The sequence below is a fragment of the Vulpes lagopus genome, chromosome 9 (genome assembly GCF_018345385.1).
Source record: "Vulpes lagopus strain Blue_001 chromosome 9, ASM1834538v1, whole genome shotgun sequence".
NCBI lineage: Eukaryota > Metazoa > Chordata > Mammalia > Carnivora > Canidae > Vulpes > Vulpes lagopus.
The window spans coordinates 22,462,698-22,484,002 of record NC_054832.1 but is presented as its reverse complement, the minus strand read 5'-3'; the positions used below and the strand labels follow the sequence as shown (position 1 = coordinate 22,484,002).

At 36.9% G+C, this 21,305-nt stretch overlaps 1 long non-coding RNA gene across 1 annotated transcript; it reads right to left on the bottom strand.

Annotated features, from left to right (window-relative positions):
• Positions 1–7,089: 7,089 nt before the first annotated feature.
• On the bottom strand, positions 7,090–20,736 carry LOC121498760. The gene is made up of 3 exons (XR_005989883.1): positions 20,657–20,736; positions 7,484–7,613; positions 7,090–7,159 (listed from the first exon to the last, which is right to left on the bottom strand). It is a non-coding gene; the product is annotated as an uncharacterized LOC121498760 (long non-coding RNA).
• Positions 20,737–21,305: the final 569 nt, after the last annotated feature.

Below are 21,305 nucleotides of genomic sequence, written 5' to 3'. Positions count from 1 at the left end.
GAGGCAGGGGTGGAAGAGTCAGTGAGGGCCAAATAGGCCTTGTAAAGACTTTGACTTTTACGCTAAATAAGATGGAAACGATTTTAATGATTTGAGCTGAAGAAAGACATAACCTGAAATATTTTTAACCACATTGTTCTCATTTCTGGTTTGAAATAAGGGGGCAAGTAGAGAAGCTGGTATAGCAGTAAAGAAACTGTTGCAAATATCCAAGGAAACGATGATGATGGCATGAACTAAAATTCCCAAGTAGTGAGGAAAGTTGTGAAATATAAAGATGCCATATACAGTTTGTGATAGAGAAAAAAAAAAGGATTTGGTAATAGATTAAATAAGGGGTGCAAGAGGAAGAGTGGAGAGACACTCTTAACTTCTTGATGTGGATTAACATCAAGAATTTTGGCAACTAGAAAGGCCAAGGTGGCATTTTCTGAAATGTAGAAGAGTGCAAAGGAGTAGGTCTGGAATTTAGCTTATCTTGAGATACTTGTAACTTCTATCATGAATTGTTTTTAAAGACTTGGAATGAGTCCCATTTGGATAAGCAGCCTAACTGAGATGAGTATCTGGTTGCTCTGATTAAATGTTGATTTTAGTTCACCATTTTTCTCAATCTTATAAAGATACTAAAACAACTTACAATGGGCCAGTTTATAAAATTGAGAGAATATTCCTCAAAGCATTTGGGGGAATATAAGACTATATTTATAGTGTACCACTTGTAACTATGTCATCTGTTCTTTGTGTCTCTCTGATCCTATGGATAGTCTTATGGTTTCATGTTATTGGCACTAGAAACATGGACAACTTAATCTTTACAGCAGGGCTTTGCTTTGTCGACCCTCAACAGATTCAAAATCCAACAGTAGCAACGAAATTATTCCAAAATAGAACTTAAAGATTTGGAAGGAAAGACCTAACTAATCCAGTGTTGAACTTTTCAATTTGTTTTGTTTTCAGAGAGTGGGGGAGGGGCAGAGAGAGAGGAGAGAGTCATTAGCAGGCTCCACATTGAGCACAGAACCTGACACAGGGCTTGATCTAAAGACCCTGAGACCATGACCTGAGCCAAAATCAAGAGTCATACTCTTCACCAACTGAGCCAAACATGCTCTTCAATTAGTTTTGAATGCTCAATTTCTATTAACTTCCTGTTAAAATTCATTTTCAAAATATCTTTTCATATTAGAAGACTTTTGGAGGGTTGAACTTTTATATAAGATAAGAGAAACTATCACTACTTGCTCCCAATCTCCCCAAACATATCTAACTGACACTTTGATGACATTTTTTTAATGATTCTATTGTTTCCCTTACAGAGTATAGTTACTTTGTATTTCTAGTTTCATTTAATGCTTTTATTTAAAACAAAATCAGTCTGAAACGAGGAGTCAGTGAAAAATTAATTTAATCTGAACAGGCTGAAAGAAGCTCATTTCTAACAGTTCTGGAAAGCACATTTAAAACATACTAGAATTTTTATAAAGCTTATGTGTATTCTAATGAAAAAAGAAAACTCAAATCCAGACTTTCATTTATATGTATAATCCACTTGAGATAGAAGGAAAAACGTCAAGCAGTCAAATTATACATGCCACAGTAGGAGTAGAAATAAAAAACATTAGCAAGGTCTTGATAGAAAATATAGTAAAAAGTTGATTTATGTACTATAAGGGATAAAGTAAAGGGTGCTGGAGGGTAACACGAGCAAAGAAAATAAAATACTATGGATGCAGAGGAAACAACAGCACTTTCACACATGTAAGACAGGTGAAAACACAGGCCCCAGAGAAAAGGAAAAATAATCTTACTGATAAGAATTCCATGTGGGTCCCGAAATAGAGTCAGCCTACAAGTAAGTAAGAAAATTTAATTAAACTCAAATTTGAGAGTGGACATTTAATTTCAGTGCACTCTTTTAATTTCTTGCTCATCAAGTCAAATGACTTTTCCTGTTTGGGAGACTATTTCAAGAAAAAGAAAATTCTTGATAGAAACTGAACAGGTAGGAAGAGAGGATTAGATATGAAAAATAAATAATTAAAGGTGAAAATAGAGGAATCTAAACAATAAAGCAGGCTGCAGCATAACCAAACATATCTGTCAGTGGTATCTGTGATTAAGAAAAGATTTAAAAATGTTTTCCAAACCTTCCCTTAAGTTGTCCTTACTATTAACTATTATGGGCAATGATCAAAATAGACTTTTAAATAAAAATATTCTTTTTCTGTGCACACCTACTTGGTATGTCTGCTTATTGTTGAAATTTGCATGAGAAAGTAAACCTCACATACTCAGAATAGATAATTAACAACACATTTTTTGGCAGAGTTATTTGAACGCATTTAAAACTCTTTTGAAAGGCTGAAGATCTCAGCCAACTTTAATCATATCTCTGGTTGATTTAAAGAGGATGTACGTAAGTTTATCTCAGATTATCAGAGTCCAAAATATAAGTGCAATTAAATATAGAGTTTAGATTAACCAGTTAACAAAACAGAAAGAGATAAAGGAGATGCTACCTGGACATACCATCTATGGTACTTCAAGAGATAGTTAAGGGTTATGCCACCATTGTGGAAACACCTGCCAAGCAGAAGAGCAAAGAAGAGCTCAAGGAAGAAAATAGGGTTAGATGACAGATGGAAAGGCTTAAAATTAATCTTGGTCTTTAAGATCAAATGAGGTAAATACTAGACGGTTTCTAATGAATTTGTGAAATTAAGATTATATAATAAGCTATAGAGTTAACATACTCAACACCCTCAAAGACTCCGTGTGATCAAGTATCTTCTTTTTGCAGACGGAGAAACTGAGACATAGCACATCAAAGGTTGCAAAAAGTACAGTGGATCAGTGATCTCTTGAGGAACAAACTGGCAACATGCAAAACCTCAGTGCTGAGAACTCTTCACCACCTGACAATCTGCCATTTCCTTTAGGCATCTGACATTGGGTCTGTGTTCCATCCCTTGGGAAGCACATTGAGGCATTTTCTTCAAAATGTATTAAGTCTATAAACTAAAGATATTAGACACTGATTTTTACTTCTCTCCACTCCTCTTTTGCCCTTCCAACTGGGGATATGCTGTACTTACATAAGCATTATTTTTCATCTTTATGTGGGTTTCTTAAGTGCCTGGTTTCCATCCTTCATTATTAATCTTATCTCCTATTAGCAAAATTAACTCTAAATTGGAGCAATTTGCTTCTGCCTTTTAAGACTTATTCCTCATTAATTTATTATTGATAATATTTATTTATGTATTTAATGTTTTTAGTTAAATGGCTGATGAAGACAAATGAAAATTTGTCTTCTAAAATATTTAAAAATATATATTTATAGAATAAATATATTCTAAAAGAATTTATATATAGCCATTCAAGGCCATTGAACCTAAGAATAAAGAACAAAGAAAGGATAACTTAGGAAATGATAAAAACAATCATTTTTATCATCTGCAGTTTTAATTTTGAGGTCCCTAAATGCATGATAGAGCTGTTCTTTTTTAAAAAACTACAGTAGCTCCCTAAATCCCACTGGAAATGGAGACCATCAATACCAAGAAATATCAAGTGGACAATTTCCAAACCAACTGCTTAATGTTATTATTCAAAGAGTTAGCACTTTAGTTTCCAAAATGGCAAGAAATGAATTATCCTGTGGCACCTCCTCCACTTAAGTGAATTAAGCTTTTGAATTAAGTTTTGAAATAAAGAGGCAGAGGAGGCAAGGAATGTACTGCAACTAGAACAGTACTTAATCACTCACTAGATTTAGAGAGAGAACACCATCACACAGATCTAGCACATGTACACGAACCAAAGGTTTCTTCAAGGAGAAATTTCCCTGCAACTGGAAATGGCCCTCACACTTGCAGCCCTCAGCTGTGAAGTTCTAGGATCAGGAAGGCTTCTCTGGCAAGCAGCAGCTGCAAAGTCTTTTTTCTTGCCCTGTTGATTTGCAGTTTGATAGTCATCATGACCCCAAGCTAAGCATCAACTACATGTTATTCTAACAGAGACCATGCCAAAGTGCATGGAAAGAAACAGAGCCAAATATTCACATATAAAAAAAAAGCAAATATTAGAACAAGAAAAACTTCCATGGTTCAGAGGATCACATCTTTGGGGAATACTTCCTAGAAATGGCATGCCTTCAAATTGTACTACGGAGAATCAGAGATTCATGGAAGGCCGGTTTTATCATCAACCATTTACCATTCTCACTGGCATTTACCAACTAGGCGCCTAGGAAGAAAGCGTATGTATGCAGCAGAGCTACTATATGAGACACTCACATTTCACTTTTCCTTCTTCAATATTAAGAAGGATATTATTTTTCCGGCTGGTTGATTTAAAGAAATGTTTTCTCTAGGTAAATCTTCTTTCGCCTATTAAATTCCAAGGATACTCTGCATGTGATAGCACATCTGATCAGCTACAGATTCCTCCCTCTTTGCTAAATACAGCCAAAAAATAAGGGGGAAAAAAGCCAGAAAGAAATTGTAACTAAAAACATTAATAATAATCCTCAAAATACTATAAGTTGCCAGCAGTAATGGCTGGTGTATTGATTAACAGCTTGAAGTAAACAGTGGGCAGTTAATGCTGTAACAAACCCATAAGGTTTATTGCACCAATAATTCAGTAAAACTGCTAAGTTTTAAGAACCTATTGCTGAAATAAACCATGTTCTTTAGCTCCCACCAGCAGTGGTATTTATATACATACATATATATATTTCCCTTCTTAAATAAATTGCTTGTGTGGAAAATTGATCATTTATATTTGCCCAGTCAGAAAACATGGCAAGTTTGAAAAAGTTTATCACTAGATGATGTGATTTTACAAACTTTACAAGTCTCTTTGTTTTTCTTTAAGCTTTTCACCTCCCTCTCTGGAAAGAATGCCAAGCAGAACTGAGATGCAAAACAGCTCAGCACAGTCCTGGAAAAGATAGCGCTAATCAAAGAGCACTGACTTGAACCAGGCCTTAGAAGGAAAAGATATTAAGGACTAATGAATTAATCTGTTAAGCCCTTGTGTCAGCTGGGGGGGAAAAAAAAGAAAGAAAGAAAAGAAAACTGCTCTTTAGTACAGTGCCCTTAATAGGATATACTAGGAACTGAACTTGGGAGGCAGCGCAGATGAAGGACCACTTTGGAAGCTATGTACCCAGTGGAAAGCACAGGGAAACATACTCAGAACTGCAAGTAGCCTTCACCACAGTGTAGAATCCAAGCTGTCTGTATATTCAAGGAGGAGGTATACAGTCATTGACAATTTTTGCAACATGTACTGAGAACCCTGTAAAGCATTGGAAAGTTCAAAAATAATGCCTAATTTTTAATTTACTCCTAAGTAGTAAAGCCAACCCTCCTTGCCTCTCAGGCTTCTGTCTGTATCTCTTCTCTCCCTAAGGTCTGAACAACTAAGTGCTGTGTATGGGCTCAGCCCCACCCATGCTAACACTTTCTGAATTTCGACCGCTCACCAGGCACTCTCTAGGCTCCTTCACTCTAGCTCTGAAAGATAAGCTCTTCCTCTTCCCCCAACCCTTGGTTTATAAGTTAAGTAACTTGAACCTGTCACAAGGCTAGTAGAGTACAGAGATCAGCCTTAAACCGAAGTCCCTATGCACTTTTCAGGATGGCTCACTGGCACTCAATGCTTTCCTGAAGAAGGATGTCAGTGTCCCGGGACACACTGCCATGGACCGGCAACAAATGATCCTAGCCACCTCCTTCCCTGGTTGGGTGCCTGTATAGGGTAGCCGAATTTCTGCCTACCCTTGTGTGTTATAGTTCTATTAGTTATGGAAAATTGAGCCCCTGCCTTGGTCATTGTTCCTATAAACACCAGAACATTCCAGACATATTTTCTCCATCCCACTGCCTTCCATTTTTACCTACCCCAAAACTACAACTGCCATGAAGGAGAATACTGAATGATTATTGTTTATTCAACTTGCACTGGGGACTCTACTAAGTCTTTTAAAGATACTGTCTCATTTACTCTTTACAATCGCCTTATAAAATATGTACATATGTGTGTATTATAACCATTTCAGAAAGTAAGAAACAGAGGCTCCAACAGATCAGATAATTGCCCAGAGCCAAATAGTTGATAAAGGGATAGAGTGAAGGTATGAATTTAGGTTCACCTCACTCCAAATTCCAAGCTTCTAGTTACCATGCTACCCTCTTCTCATATATCTTCCTAGGGTCTAGAAATTCTCAATTCTAACATGATGACTAGGGACCCCTTTGTCTAACTACCTGCATATTGCAAATTGTTGTGTTTCAGTCACTTTGTGAGATTTGCAGTCACTTCCCAGGACTTAGAGCCCTGTGGCCAAGTGTATCCCAGGATTTTAGCTCACTGATACCCTACTCTTGGTGCAGTGTGCTTCACAGAAGGATGGCAGACTAGGATATCCGCAGTGAAACTGAGGCCCAGGGCTCTGTCCCCCCAAACATGCAAACCATAGTGTCTTCCACTACATGTAGTTTTGTCTGGATATACCCAGATTGTTCCTAATATACAGGATTTTGCACTTACATCCCTCATTCCCACTTAGAAAAGAGTGGAGCAGGAAAGTTCTAACAAAAGTGGTGAGCTGGCTCTGTGCCCTGAAGTTCACAGAGAAATGAGGAATGGATCTGTCCCTCTCCTTCCTCAGCCCAGGCTCTCCTCCTGTCCACCTGAAAAGCATAGAGCCCTTCCTCCAGGAGCACCTACACATACACAGTTGACCCTTAAACAACACAGGGATTAGGGACACCAACCCCCTTTCCCACAGTTCAGAGTCCACATATAAGTTTTGACTCACCAAAAACTATAACTACTAATAGCCTACTGTTGACCTTAAATCTTATCCATAACATGAACAATTAGCACATGTTTTATATGTTGTATGTAATACATACTAGAGAAAAGAAAATCATACAGAAGAAAAAATCATTTATGGTATTGTTTTAATTGCAAAAAAAAAAAATCCACATGTAAGTGGCCCCATACCTCTCAATCCCATATTATGCAAAGGTCAACTATATTTTCTTTAGACAGCAAGCTTCATTAGGGCCAGGCCAGGGAGCTCCACATTCACATCTTGTACTTCTAGCTCTCCAGCTAAGAACTAGTGTTCAACAAATTCCTGTGAGAGATAGGATGTAAGGAATAGGACAATATGATATAGAGGCAAAAAATAGTAGGCACAAAAGCTGTGATGTCTGTAGCTTTTACAATCAGCTTCTGGTGGCAGCCATGTAAGTCACCCTTCCAAAACCAAGTGGAAGACTGGTGAGAGAGCAAGAGAAAGAAAAAGGAAATTGGGAAAGAATGAGATTTTTATTCTCTTTAATCAAAAAGGTCTATTAGACCTATTAGATAAAGAGCAATCTCTTTCTTCATAAACTTGTGAAGATGTCAGCCAGGACTAAAGACTACTCCCCAACCAGGCCTTGCCCAAAGCACTTACATGACTTACAGTCTTTTCCCAAACATCCTCTTGCTTCTGCATATTCCTTTCCTTGTCTCTTTTGACTTCTCTCCATTTATCATTTAGATCAGTGCCACAGGCAGCTTTCCTCACACAGTAGATATGATTCCTGAAAAGATCAATAGAAATTGGAGCTCTATCAACTGAACCATATGTTGACTTATTTTAGGGAGTCCTAGTTTTCAGGTTTGGCATTCTTCAGCCAAGATCAGTTCTTATCATTTAAGTTGAAAATTTCTCTGCTCCAGAGCATCCATGTTCAGTAATTAATGATCTGCAAACAAACAGTTGAAAGCTCTGGAGGAGTTCTCTATTTAAAGCAACTACAAGCCGAAACTACACATAAGGCTAAAAATAGAAAATTATCATCCTTCCCATCCTGGATCTTATGGGCAGAACTCAGAAAGACTTGGCAGTTGGTGAAGAAGAATTGTGGAAAAGAAAGTAGATGATTCTAAGGAAGGGCAGTGGTGTTGATAACTGATAAATATGAATTTGGGTAAGCCATGAATTATCTATAAAATTCTGTAAGGATGTAAATATCCATGCACTTCCATCATAAGATTCTGATTTAGTAGGCTGGGGCTGGGCCCTGAAATCTGCCTTTTGAAAACATTTCCAAGCAACTCTCATTATAGTCAGAGGACCATACTTTGAGAATAAGTAGAGCAGGGAGTTCTAACACAGTGTTTCTCAAGCTTTAATGTTCCTACAAATTCTCCCCAGATTTTGCTAAAAGAATCTGATTCCACAAATCTGAATAGATAAGTATTTGCCTTTTGAACAAGATCCACAGATCACTCTTTTATAGATCACTAATATAATACACTGGTTTTCAAATTTGGCTGTATAATAGAATTACCAAAAAAGTTTTATAAAGGTATAAAGAAGAAGAATAAAAAGATTGATGCCTGAGCACCACCTAATACATACTTTGATTAAATTGGTCTATAACCCTGGTACTCAGGATTAAAAAAAAAAAATTCCCAAGTGTAGATTGTAGCTCACAATTAATTTGTCAATCTGACCCACAGTACCTGGCAAGTGATGGACACAGAGAAGCTCCTTGATAAGTATTTTTTTGAACTTAGGTCCACTAGGGGTGAGTCTGGGAGCCTGAAGCTGGCAACTGTAAAATTTCCTATGAGAAATGTTCCTAATATCAGCATGCCTATGAGGAGAAACACTATAAACATCCCCAAGGAACTAATATGATAAAGTGAAACTTCTAGAAAATGAGAACAGTTAAATTTCATGAAAATGTTTGGACTTAATCATCTTCAAAATGGTCTAGGATTCATATCTCCCCATTGGTTCTAATCAGCCCTTCCTTCTCAACATTGGACGATTATTCAACAGAAAGGAATCCCCAATTGCAGATATGAATATCACAAGAGCCTGTTTTACACATGAGGATCTACCCTCCAAAAGTGACTTGCCCAGGTGTAGGTGTCTAGAAATGAAAGAATCAAGATTCAAATCCAGTTTCCCTGCCTCCAAATCTCAGACTGGGGGTGCATCCACCTACTAACAGTAAACAACAACCAGCAGAAGCATGCCAGGATAAAAATGGTACATCTGTCTGAAACGTCAATTAAAGCATTTGAGTATTTTTATATACAAGGAAACACAAATATCATATGAAATGCAAATCTTCTATAATATATGATAACAAAGAATTTTTAAATTTGTGGTGATCTGCTTCAGATTATGCTACTAGGCCTCTGGGGTCACTCATGTTTGCTTCTCAGGAAACATGTAAGAAGCACTGCCCTTCTCTGTGTCATTAAAGGGCCATTGAAATGCCAAATAGAGCCCATTATTTGAGCCCATTACTGGAAATCTGTCTGCAAAACTCTGTTCAGATGCAATAATGATTTAGGCAGGTCAGACTTCCCAGAAATGAAGAAAAGTGCTGAAAATAAATAGGAGACAATAAATCTCTTAATGGTGCAAAGGGGAAAAATAAAGCAAATTATGTTTTATCTGGCAAACATATCATGGTCATTTTTTTGTAATCCTCATTTTTCCTTTCTGTAAAAAGCAGTTAGTGCAAAATTGAAGAAAATTTAGATTATAGTTTATAACACAGTGTCCCAGTTGAGCTTAACCCAGGATGTAGAGATTAGCCATTTGCAGAAAACAGTGGGCCAGTGACCACTGTTCGGGATTTATTTGTGAGTTCATAGATGTAAACTGTATGAATTATTAACGGCATAAAGATATTCTCTATGAGAGCCTTGGAGGAAATATTCACAAAAGAGGCAATAGCAAAGAGCAAAAAAAGTTTCATTTTTTTTTCTTTTAATTTGATTTTGTTTAGTCCAAGTTCCAGTACAGAGTTCTAGTATAGCTGGGTTGAGAGGGACAACTTCCCCTAACAGCTAATGAGGGTCTCTACCACTCCTGACTCAATCCAGATCTCACAATCTGACCATTCTTGGGCTGGCTCCATGGTACTGGAGATGGAAGAAAAAAATTATACACATGCTTGAAAGAATATCTAAACGAAGAAAAAAAAAAGGATAAAGGACCTCACAAACGATGATATTTTTAAATAAAGAGTGACCCTACCGACTCTTAAGTGATCCTATCTGTGTTCTAAATGGGATGAATCCAATGGCCAACTTTTCCTCCTAGATGGTGGGAGGAGTGAGGTGAAGTAAAGAGGTGGACAAAGAAAATCTCATGAAAGAAGGAATTCAGAGTAGGGATTTAGATCCTAAGAGGAGAGATGGGAGATACAAAGCTAATGGGCTGTATTTGTTTAGGTGCACTTGTATCCCCTTTCCCACTTTTGTTCTATGCTCTGGCTTTAAGCTCAGAAAAATGAATGGGTCAAGAAATTAAAGAAAGTGTTCACTGAAGAGTATATGAGACTCAGCATAATCAGGATTGCTTTGGAGGCCAGGTCAAGATAACACAGAATTAGGGAGAAGCAAAAGGAGCATTCTCTCTCTCTGACACCACCCTCTAATTGTCAAAATCCACAGCTCAGCTTTGAGACATTCAGGTCGTACACCCTTTGTAAAGGGTGACTGTCCCTGGAGGAGCAGTACATTCCCAGAGAAGACAGATGCTAATACAATGATGAGGCTCTTCGGCAAAGAGGCTACAATGGAGAATTCATGGACTGGTTCCTGAACACAAGTGGAAAGCCATTGAAGATTAGAAAAAAATCATCTAGGGAACCTTTGAGAACTGGTGACAATAATGAGCATGTGTGTATTATTTTGTAATTTATAAATTATTTTCACAGATCTCATTTGTTTTTGGCATTGATCCTAATAGGTAGAGATGACAAGCATTGTTAGTATCTTTGTTTTGCAGATGAGAAAACTGAGTCTCAGTGTTTAAGAAACCTGCCCAAGGTCATTCATCTGGTAAGTATCAAGGTTAGGAATTCAAAAACAGGACTTCTGGCTCTAAATTCTGTGATTTTTCCACTGGAACATATTACCAGTTGGGAATTGTGACAGTTCAGTTAACCAGTCCTTAAAAAAAAAAAAAAAAATGTAACAAAGATGACTTAATATCAGGGAGCTGAGAGGAATTCAGTACTGGGTCTATGTGGAAACAAAGTCGCAAAAAATTGTAGAGCTGACTAGAACTTGGGTCCAGATGAGGAGAAAGATGCCATCACAGGATTCCTATGGCCTGCTCACTGAGAGTCCAGGAAGCACTGCCAAGACTAGGTGACTAAGGGAGGGGTGAATGACAAAAGGCTGAGCCACCTTCTGAGCAGAGCAAAAAGGAAGGAGTATATTGCTGAGATGAACAGAAAATCTCCCTAATTCAGAATGCAGGATATCTTTGTGTTCTTAGGTTGTTTTTTCTTTGGGTGATGAAATTCCTGGGTAGGAAGAATGTACAGAATGTGATTACATTTTCTTCCTGAATAAGGACAATAATGAATCGCCTTGGCCAAGTGCCTCCTCTTGACCATTGTGCCCATTACATCTTCGGCTTATACTTGAAGGTGCTATAAAAGTGAGGGTGGGATTTAAAAATATGTTGAGAGTAAATATAAAGTTAGTAATTTAAGGAATGATAATTTGGAGAAGGGGGTGGCAAACATTGTCTGGAAAGGGCCAGACAGCAAATACTTTCAGTTTTGTGGGCCATATGGTCTTTATCGTAACTACTCAATTCTGCCACTGGTAGCAGGAAAGCAGCCATAGATAATATGCAGACAAATGAGTCTGGCTGTGTTCCAATAAAACTTTATTTGCAAAAACAGGTGGCAGGGTGGATTGGACCCAAGAGCCCTAGTTTGCCAACTACAAAGTTGGAGAAAAATTGTGTCTACCTAAAGATCTCGTTAGTCTCATGTCTATTCCTGAATAAAGTTGGGCAGGGGGAAGAGATAGAACGCATCACATTAGCTATTTGCTAGCAATTTTTATAAAATTAAAATTTTACTCACTGCCACCATAAGAAATGCATTTCTGTACTTTTTTATATATTACTCTAGAGGACATCGCTTTTCACTATTCCCTATGAAATGTTCTAGGTAAGACTTTCTGACAGTATTTGGTATTAGGATACAATTTTTTCCCACCATAAATTTTTGTGTTTCTTTCTATCAGAGGAATCAAATATTTATCACACATCCTTCTTCATCCTCGCTAGAAAGGTTTGAATAGAGTTTTACGTTGAATTCAATAATTTTATGACTTTTATGGTTGGCATACTCTTCTTGTTTCTATCTTAAAGAATGCACACAAACACAATTATTTCTATTGCATTGTGTTTTTGTTTTTGTTTTTTTAAATCTATCTCGGGCAGCCCGGGTGGCTCAGCGGTTTACCACTGCCTTTGGCCCAGGGCCTGATCCTGGAGACCCGGGATCGAGCCTGCTTCTCCCTCTGCCTGTGTCTCTGTCTCTCTCTCTCTCTCCTCTCTCTCTCTCATGAATAAATAAATAAAATCTTTTTTAAAAAAAATCTACTTCAAATTTTTGTAAAAAAAAGAAATGAAGCTCAAATAACACATATTATTACAGAGCAATACTCACAATGCCAAATAAAGAGATAGAGCCAACTGGTAAATGAACCAAATTTTTCACCCAACTTGATAAATCAAGCCTTGTCAGAAGAACTAAGAAGAAGAATATGGTGAGAAAAAAAAATTCCTATATATTCTAGACATTTCGAATTTCAAGTAATTGAAAAGTATAGTATTGGTTCTGGAATAGACAAAGATTAGTAAAATGGACAAATGAGTTTGGAAACAGATGCAAAAATGAATAGAAACTTGGTTATGACAGAGAAAGTGACTGATTCCTCCTGTCGGAAAAAAATTAGCTTCCTACCTTAGTCAATACATATAATTAATTCCTAATAAATTAAAAACTAAATGTGGAAAATGAAGGTAGAAGTTTTAAGTTTACAAATATATATCTTTGCAACATCTTGGTAGGGAAAGATTTCTTAACCAAAATGTTATAAAAGTATGAACCACAAAGGGAAATATTGACATTGACTGCATTGATATTTCAAACTTTTCTCCATCAAAAATACTATAAATGAAATGGGAGATATCACAGAATAGAAGATTAAAGGAAGAGATTTGCAGCCCATTATCAGATAAAGGATTAGTAGCCAGAATATATAAAAAAGATTTGACAAAGCAATTAAAATAAAGAAATAAACAAATCAGTCACCTTAATGAGGGGGACAAAAAAGATATAGAATTCATAGAAAAGAAAAAAATGATGAACATTAAACATAGGAAATTAAGTTCAATCTTACTATTAATCAGAAAAACATAAAATGAAACGTAACATTTTTATTGACAATTTTAAACACTTATAACACCACACTGTCAAGACAGTGAGAAATGAGGATGTATACTTTGATAGTGGAGGTATATACTGATGCAAACACTATATGTTTAAAAATTTCTAGATGTTTGGAAATCTCTAGCAAAGCAGAAAATATATAAATATCCAAAGGCCAAAAATTTCATCTGTAGCTCAACCCTAGAGTAGTGTGGTTCTGAAAGTTTGTTACAAATTCAAACTCTTGGGTTCACCTACATCTGTTGAATCAGAAACTGTAGGACAAACATCTGTGCTGTCACAGCCACATTAGCTACTTCTGATGCACACTAATGTGTGAGTCACTGTGCTAGAGAAACCCCTATATCTGTGCTCCTGCATGAAGGTTCATTAAAGCATTGCATGTAATCACAAAAATGTATAATCTGTCCAATGGTCCTCTGAGGGAAATGGTTACATAAACTGATTTATTGTTTCTATAAAATGTTTTACAGCTATTAAATGAATGAACTAGTTCTCTATATCACTATGGATAAAATTCAAAAACAAAATTGGATGAAAAAATCAAGTGACAAAAGATTTCACAATAGGATGGTATTCATGCAAATTTTTAAAATTCAAAAAAAGAGAATTATATTATTTATGTCTTTTTAATTTATTGTTAAGTACTAAAACCTGTACAGAAATGTCACACCAGCATCAGGAGGACAGTTGTTTCTGGAAAGGAAAGGGGAGACATTAATGAGGCAAGGAGAAGTTTAAGGATGTCTAAAATACTTTATCTCTTATGAAAATCCTAAAGAGGGATGCCTGGGTGGCTCAGCAGTTAAGCATCTGCCTTTGGCTCAGAGTGTAATCCTGGAGTCACAGCATCAAGTCCCACATTGGACTCCCTGCATGGAGCCTACCTCTCCCTCTGCCTATATCTCTGCTTCTCTCTTTCTATGTCTGTCATGAATAAACAAATTCTTTTTTTAAAAAAAAAAAAGATAATTCTAAAGAGTAAATGGCAAAATGATAATATCATTTAAAATTGGGTAAGTAATGCATAGATGTCTCCTGCATTATATATTGTACATTTTATATTTTTGAAATGCTCTCCAATTTTTACAAATATTATAAAGAAATAATAGCCCAGTGTGTGTGTGTGTGTGTGTGTGTGTGTGTGTGTGTGTGTGTGTTGAGGGGGTACTGTGATATAGGCAAATATTTTCTTAGATACTGATAATACCTCTTTTTATGAATCTCATGCATCTTAAATATCAACAGAGGAAACTATCTCAAATCCCAATTCCATAGTTTATAGAAATTCTAAATAAAAAGATACCTAGTTTATTCAATTTTCATTTCTTTCTCTTTTTGCTTTTTATGGAAAATCTCTATTATATATAAACTTATACCTCAAGATTCAAGTTAGACATGATTCTAAATGGCTTATTATAGAAAATTTAAATAGACCAACTATATACTCTGAAGCAACAGATATGAAGAAAAGTGATCCTTAAAATAGATAAAAGAATTAGAAACTCTATATGTGGAGTGGCAGGACACCCAGTTCATGTATAAAATACCAATCAATAGTCTGTTTTTCCAAAGACACTCAATGGCAGTGAAGACCTCCACATACTGCTACTTACTTGTAGGATATTCCCAACAAAATAGAAGGCCTTCCATATGGGAAGCTCATTTAAAGACCCCAAGTCAACCAACCTCCCCAACAAAGATCATCAATTTATTTTTGTTAAATCAGTTTTATTGTGGTATCATATAGTAAAATTCACCAATTTTACTGTAAAGTTTGATGAGTTTTGACTGTTCTATATGGTCATAAAACCATACCACAATAAAAATATAGAACATTTCCATCACCCCCCCCCCAAAATTTCTCTCATATTCCTTTGTAGTCAAATTTCTCCACAGTCACTGGCTCCTGGCAACTGCTTTTAATAATAATCTGCTTTTATCACTAGAGTTTTGCCTTTTCAAAAATTTCCTCTCAGTGGAATTACATGGAATGTACTTTTTGGTCCCACTTCTTTCACTTAACATAGTGCTATTAATATTCACCAGTGTTGTTCCTCCATGTATCAGTAATTCGTTCTTTTTGTTTGTTTCTGAGGAATATCCCACTGTGTGGATACACAATTTAAAAACAATTTAAAATGCCTTAGTCTTAAATATGAACATATCGGCCAACACTTAAGGATCCAAGAAAGAGAAAGCAAAAATTCAAGAATCCAAGAAAGAGAAAGCAAAAATTCACTACGCAGAAGAATCAGACTCCCACATAAAAAAAGAAACTACAGTGAATAAAAAGAGGGAGACACATAGAGAACACAAATAAGTAGGGGACAAGGAAAAAAATTCAAAAGGATTTTAATTAATATTAACAAAGAGATATTTGAGATTTTTTTCTAAGAAAGGAAGAAAATACTATGAGAAAGGAACAATTTAGAAAGAAATAGCACTTAGAATAAAAAATACCAATAAAAAATTGAAAAGCAAGAAGTCAGATAAAGTGAAAAAATTTTTCCAAAATTTCCAGATAAAGTGAAATGTAGGGGAAATGAGATTTAAGGATTTATTGAAGAGATCTAATAACCAATTAATATGAACTCCAAGAGAATATGAAAAAAATCAAAAAGGAAACTTATCAGAGGAAAATTCCATGGAAAGTCACAGAATTGAGGAATGCAAATGTCTAGACTGAAAAAGACTCATTTGAATGCCCAGCACAATGAATGAAAAACCCCTCACCATCACACATCACTATGAAATTTTAGCACACTGCGGGTATGCTCTTTTAGAGTATACCTGAGAAACCTCAAGAGTCAGATTTAATACAAAGGGTCAAAAACATGAAAGACATCAGACTTCTCATTTGCAGTGTTGCCTTCAAAATTCGGAGAGAAATGGAAATTATGAACCAAGCATTCTAAGCCAACCAAACCATTAGCCAACTGCAGATTAGAATGAATAAATGCAAGTAAACAGAAAGTTATGTGAACATGTTCTCTTTTTCAGTAAGCCTATTAAGGAATGTACTCTAGCAATGAAATAAAGGGGAAGAAAGAAGTATGAATCCAAGAAAGAGAAAGCAAAAATTCACTACGCAGAAGAATCAGAACCAAATTCTGAGGGTAAAATCATAAAACAGAAGTAGTCCAGACTGGAGAAGAAGAACTGAGGAGTCTAGAAGAGAAGACCTTAGTAGAAAAGGAGATTTGATAGAATAATTGATATGATGAACATTTGAAAATAATTAAAATTTGTGGCTAGCAAATTATGCAAGTAAAAAAAATTGACCCAATTAGAAACTCCAAGGAAAACAAATGTTTTATAAGAAAAAGATGAAATCCTGATACACTATTTGGCTCAGCAGTCAACAATATTTACAAATCAAGATGACACAATCATTAATTGAGATTTAACTAAAAACAGATATAACTGCATTGTGGGGTACACATCTAAAATGTCATCTATCATCAGGAAATCAGTTACTATTTGTGCAAAATAGATAAGACATCAAGCTATATATATATATCAAGCTTTCTAAGTGTCTTCTGGTTACCTGATCCCCAAACTCTCCCATTTCTGATCCATCTTATACAAAATCACCTGACTAACTTTCCTAAAATATTACTTTGATTTTTATTACACCCCTGCTCAAACATCTTCACTTTGTCTAGAGAACAAAGCCCAACCTTCGTGATGGTTTATTTTATGTGTCAACTTGACGAGGCCACATGCTGTCCACATATCTGGCTAAACATTATTTCTAGGTGTATCTGTCAGATGTTTCCAGAAAATATTAGCATTTTAAAATATAGACTGAGTAAAGCAAACTGCTCTCCCCAGTGTGGTTAAGCACCATTCAGTCCACTGAGGACACAAATAGACCAAAAAGGCAAAGGAAAAGAGTATTCTTTCTCTTTATATCTGCCTAACTCTTGAGCTGGGACAGTAGTCTTCTCCCACTCTTAGACTGAAACATACCCTCTGGTTCTCAGGCCTTCAGGCTCAGACTGGAACTATACCACCAGCTTTCTGAGAGCTACAGCTTGCAGACAACAGATCATGGAACTTATCAACCTCTACAATCAGGTGAGCCAATTCCTTCCCATAAATCTGGAGAACTCTAATATAACCTCCTTAGCATATTATTCAAATGTCCTGTGTAAACCAGCCCTTTAATAAATATGAACCAGTTACCATTCACCAACATACTTTGTGCTTTACACTCCCTTTATGTCATACCTTGGATGTGCAGGTGCTTCTATCCCCACATCTCCTTAGTCTTCCTACCTTGTAGGATCCTACCTTAGTCTTCAAACATGCTTCAACAAGCTCTATCTCCACTGGCATCTTCAGTCACAGAGGCAGAAATTATTTCTCCTTAGCTGAACATCAGCTTAGTTTCTGTTTGCACCTCATCACCCCTCCTGGCTGATTCTCTGCTTTCCTCTGCCCTACTCAGTACCACTAACTGCATCCCAGCTTCCCGTATAGTTCTTCCCTGTCCCTTTTAGCTCTAATGCTATGTCTGACAGTAGCTATAACCAGCCATGGCCACAGTACCCAAATGGTGGCCTCTCTTCATGGTTCCAACTCTCCTTGGGTTCTATTAATTCCAGTTTCCCATCATCCTTTAAGCCCTACAGGGACAATGGCTACTCACTATTCCTACAGTCTTTTCCATTCATTTGTGCTTAACCCTGTGTCTATGTAAACAGACTCATCATTAAATTCAGGAGCATGTGAACTAGAAAGCAACTATCAAGATACCAGTAAGAAGGAAAGGGAGCTAGATGAACCATCTGGAGTGAATTCTGTGGCCCAGCAGGACTCCAGCCCATACAACACTCATCTCATCGCCTCCTATCGTAATGAACGTGTGGTTTACTTGCAGACTGGGTTTTCTGGATAGGAAGATCATGCTTGATTCATCTTTGTTATCTAGGTGCCTAGTATGTAATAGATATTCAATAAATTGGGAAGTAAATGAATCATGATGTGCCCACTCAATCCACTCTGCAAAGATTTGTTCATTAGCAGTTCCTACATGGGAGAAGATTTTCATATGACCTTTCTATTCTTAAATGTCATTCTGATTAGGATTATTGAGGGGACACAGTCCTGACAACAGTGAACAAAGCAGGGAAATAGAGGATTCTGAAGAAGAGAGCACTTTGAACCAGAGATGTGTGGACCCAGAAGCATTTCAAGATTGGCATCACGTCTTGAACTAGTTTTCAAAGGAATCAGACTTGGCCAAACCCAAGGAGAATTTTGCCAAGCACTTTTCCCCTTAATTTTTAAACCCATGTGTATTTTAAGGGAAATTCAATCCATATGTTTCTGATTCATTTACACTTAACTCATCAAAATGTTTTGTAAGAGTTATTTGATGTCCCAGTCTTTTGAGCTTTTGTGAAGAAATGCTTTCTCCCCTTAGAAATAGAAACCTTTCAGCAAGTCTCTCTCTCTCTCTCCACACACACACACACACACACACACACACACACACACACCACAATCTCCAAAAGGTTAGAAGTTCCTTCAAACTTCAAGGCCCACAAGGTTCCAGTAGTTCTTCATTGAACCTGATGTGACTTCCATCTTTGTATAAATCTGAGTGTTTCTGTTGAAAAGACACAAAGTTGTATAAAGATGGATGTCTAATGAGCAAAAACTGCAAGACAAAGATAATTAAAATCCCAGAATGGGAGAAGAGTCATGTCAAGGCTGGTGAAAAGATGAGAAGAGGCTAGAAGTCAAACAGCAAAAACAGTCGAAAAGAGTAAATGGATCCATTTTCTGTGTACAGAAGTTCAAAGGTGAGGTAGGAGGAGAAAATATATGCAAATAAATGTCACAGAGCACATATATCTGAGCCTTCAGGATCCTCTGCTAGAAAGCCAAATGTCTTGGTCATTTGGGAAGTGATTATGAGAATGTGTTACTAATTATTTGGATGTGACTGTTTACTTGAGCAATTAAAGTTCTTACTATGGACCCTGCCAGCTTCCCTGCCTTCCTTCTATCACCAAAGTTGGTGCTACTAGTGCATACTGCGACAGGTCTTTCATTTTTCCTTTTGCATATCCACTGCTGGACTTTTTTGAGTGCATTCTCAAAAACACTATGCTCCACAGTGTCAAAGAGAAGTGGATATTTATAAACACAGATAACCAGAAATTGGGGCAGGTCACTGGAGCTATATATTTTGCTCTCCTTGTAATACATGACATTGTTGCCAATGAAATAAAGCCAAGACAGTATCTTAGGTCTCAAGTTCTTCCTTTGTAGAATGGCCTACCTAGGATGCTATAAAAATGATAAAACTCAGGAAAACAATAAGGCAGCCTGTAAGAACAAGGAGGAATGAGAGTACTTTGATTGAGTGTTTAAATGTGAATGGCAATCAGTGTGGGCCTTAGCTTTAAGGAGAGTTGATTTTAAAATGCCCAGAGAAAACTTGAGTATAATTTTCTGGGTTCATATTCTCAAAAGAAAGAAGGCCCAAGGGGAATAAATGAGAGACTCTTAAGAGAGAGAAAATCCCAGCAATATAATCACTTATGTTTTCAAGTGGAAGTGAATGAAGGTGGAAACATCTCAAGAAAGTAGTGTTTTTTTCTGGCTTTATGTAATAAATTAGGAATTATATTTAAAAAAAAAAAGAAGAAGAGAGTGAGGGGAGCAAGAGCCATAAACAAGCATAGGCTCAAAAGAGTGGCTTAGACTGGGAAGAATAAAGGAAGTCCCATGCTTGTAAAAACATACTTATGAAAATAAAACAGCTATCACAGAGTATGGAGAACAAGACAATAGGAAACATTGCTATGTGGGAGCAAATCAGGTAATATTCTCTGATGCCAGTCAGAAAAGAGAATTGTTCAATCCCATCACCTGCCCTGTAAATTTGTTTCTATTGCCCAACTAGAATCTGGGTTCCTTGATAACACAGGGTAATCTTCGTTCATTCCTTTGGATCCAGAGCAACTAGCATAGTGCTTGGCCTCTAATTGTTTTGTAAATATTTTTGAAACAAGAAGGTGACAAGCCTAATTAAGAGAATGCTTACCTGTGATGGTCTCTAGCCCTGCTCCAGCACTAGCTATCTCTAAATATATGTAATCTTCATCCAGTGACTTGAAGACCCTCCTATCCCCCTCTAAAACCAATAAGGCTAAGTCTTTGGTCTGTTTGCCTATTGTCATTCCAGGGGGGCACCTATTACAAACCTTACCTAGTTACTGCACCTTCTTTCCTTCCAGCCCCAATTCCCTGAAGTGCATGGACCATTAATTAGTCTTCCTAGGCTTGCCTACTCCTACACCACTTACTTCCCACCTTGGATTACATACCAGTCCAGAACTGAACCACAGTTATGCAGCCCCCACTGGGATTTGTCTCATAATTGTCTACCTCTTCTAAGACGGTCAGTTTCTGCTTCCTGTTTATGACTAGATACTGTTGCCCCAGTTCTCCCAGCATGCTGTAATCCTAACTGCCTCACGAGAGCCCATGATGGAAGATGCCTATGAGGCAATGCCCAGCAGTAGTCATACAGTTGCTCTCTAGGGGAGAGACACCTCCTGACCCAGAAAAATTACACCCACGGCCATTAGGAAAGGGGATGGGCAATGTGCAATAGGTCAGACCAAATTCACTTTTTTTTTTTTCCTTTTCTAATTAGGGATACCAGAAAGATCACATGGACAAATCTTGACTTAAGCAAGGCATTCAGAATTACAAAACTTTAGAATCAGCTGAGACCTTATAGAAGCAATGTTCAACATTTGGTTGGAGGTGGAATCCACTGAGAATCTGATGGAAGCCAGGAACCCTATTTGCACAAGTTTATCATGCAACTTCAGAGGCAAACATGTAACACATATTAAGAACCTTGCTTTAGCAATCAACAACCCTAACTGTAATCTTCCGTCAGTGATGAAAAATAAAGTATGTTTGAGTAGATGGCCTCTAAGTTGCATTCAAATACTAAGATCCTAG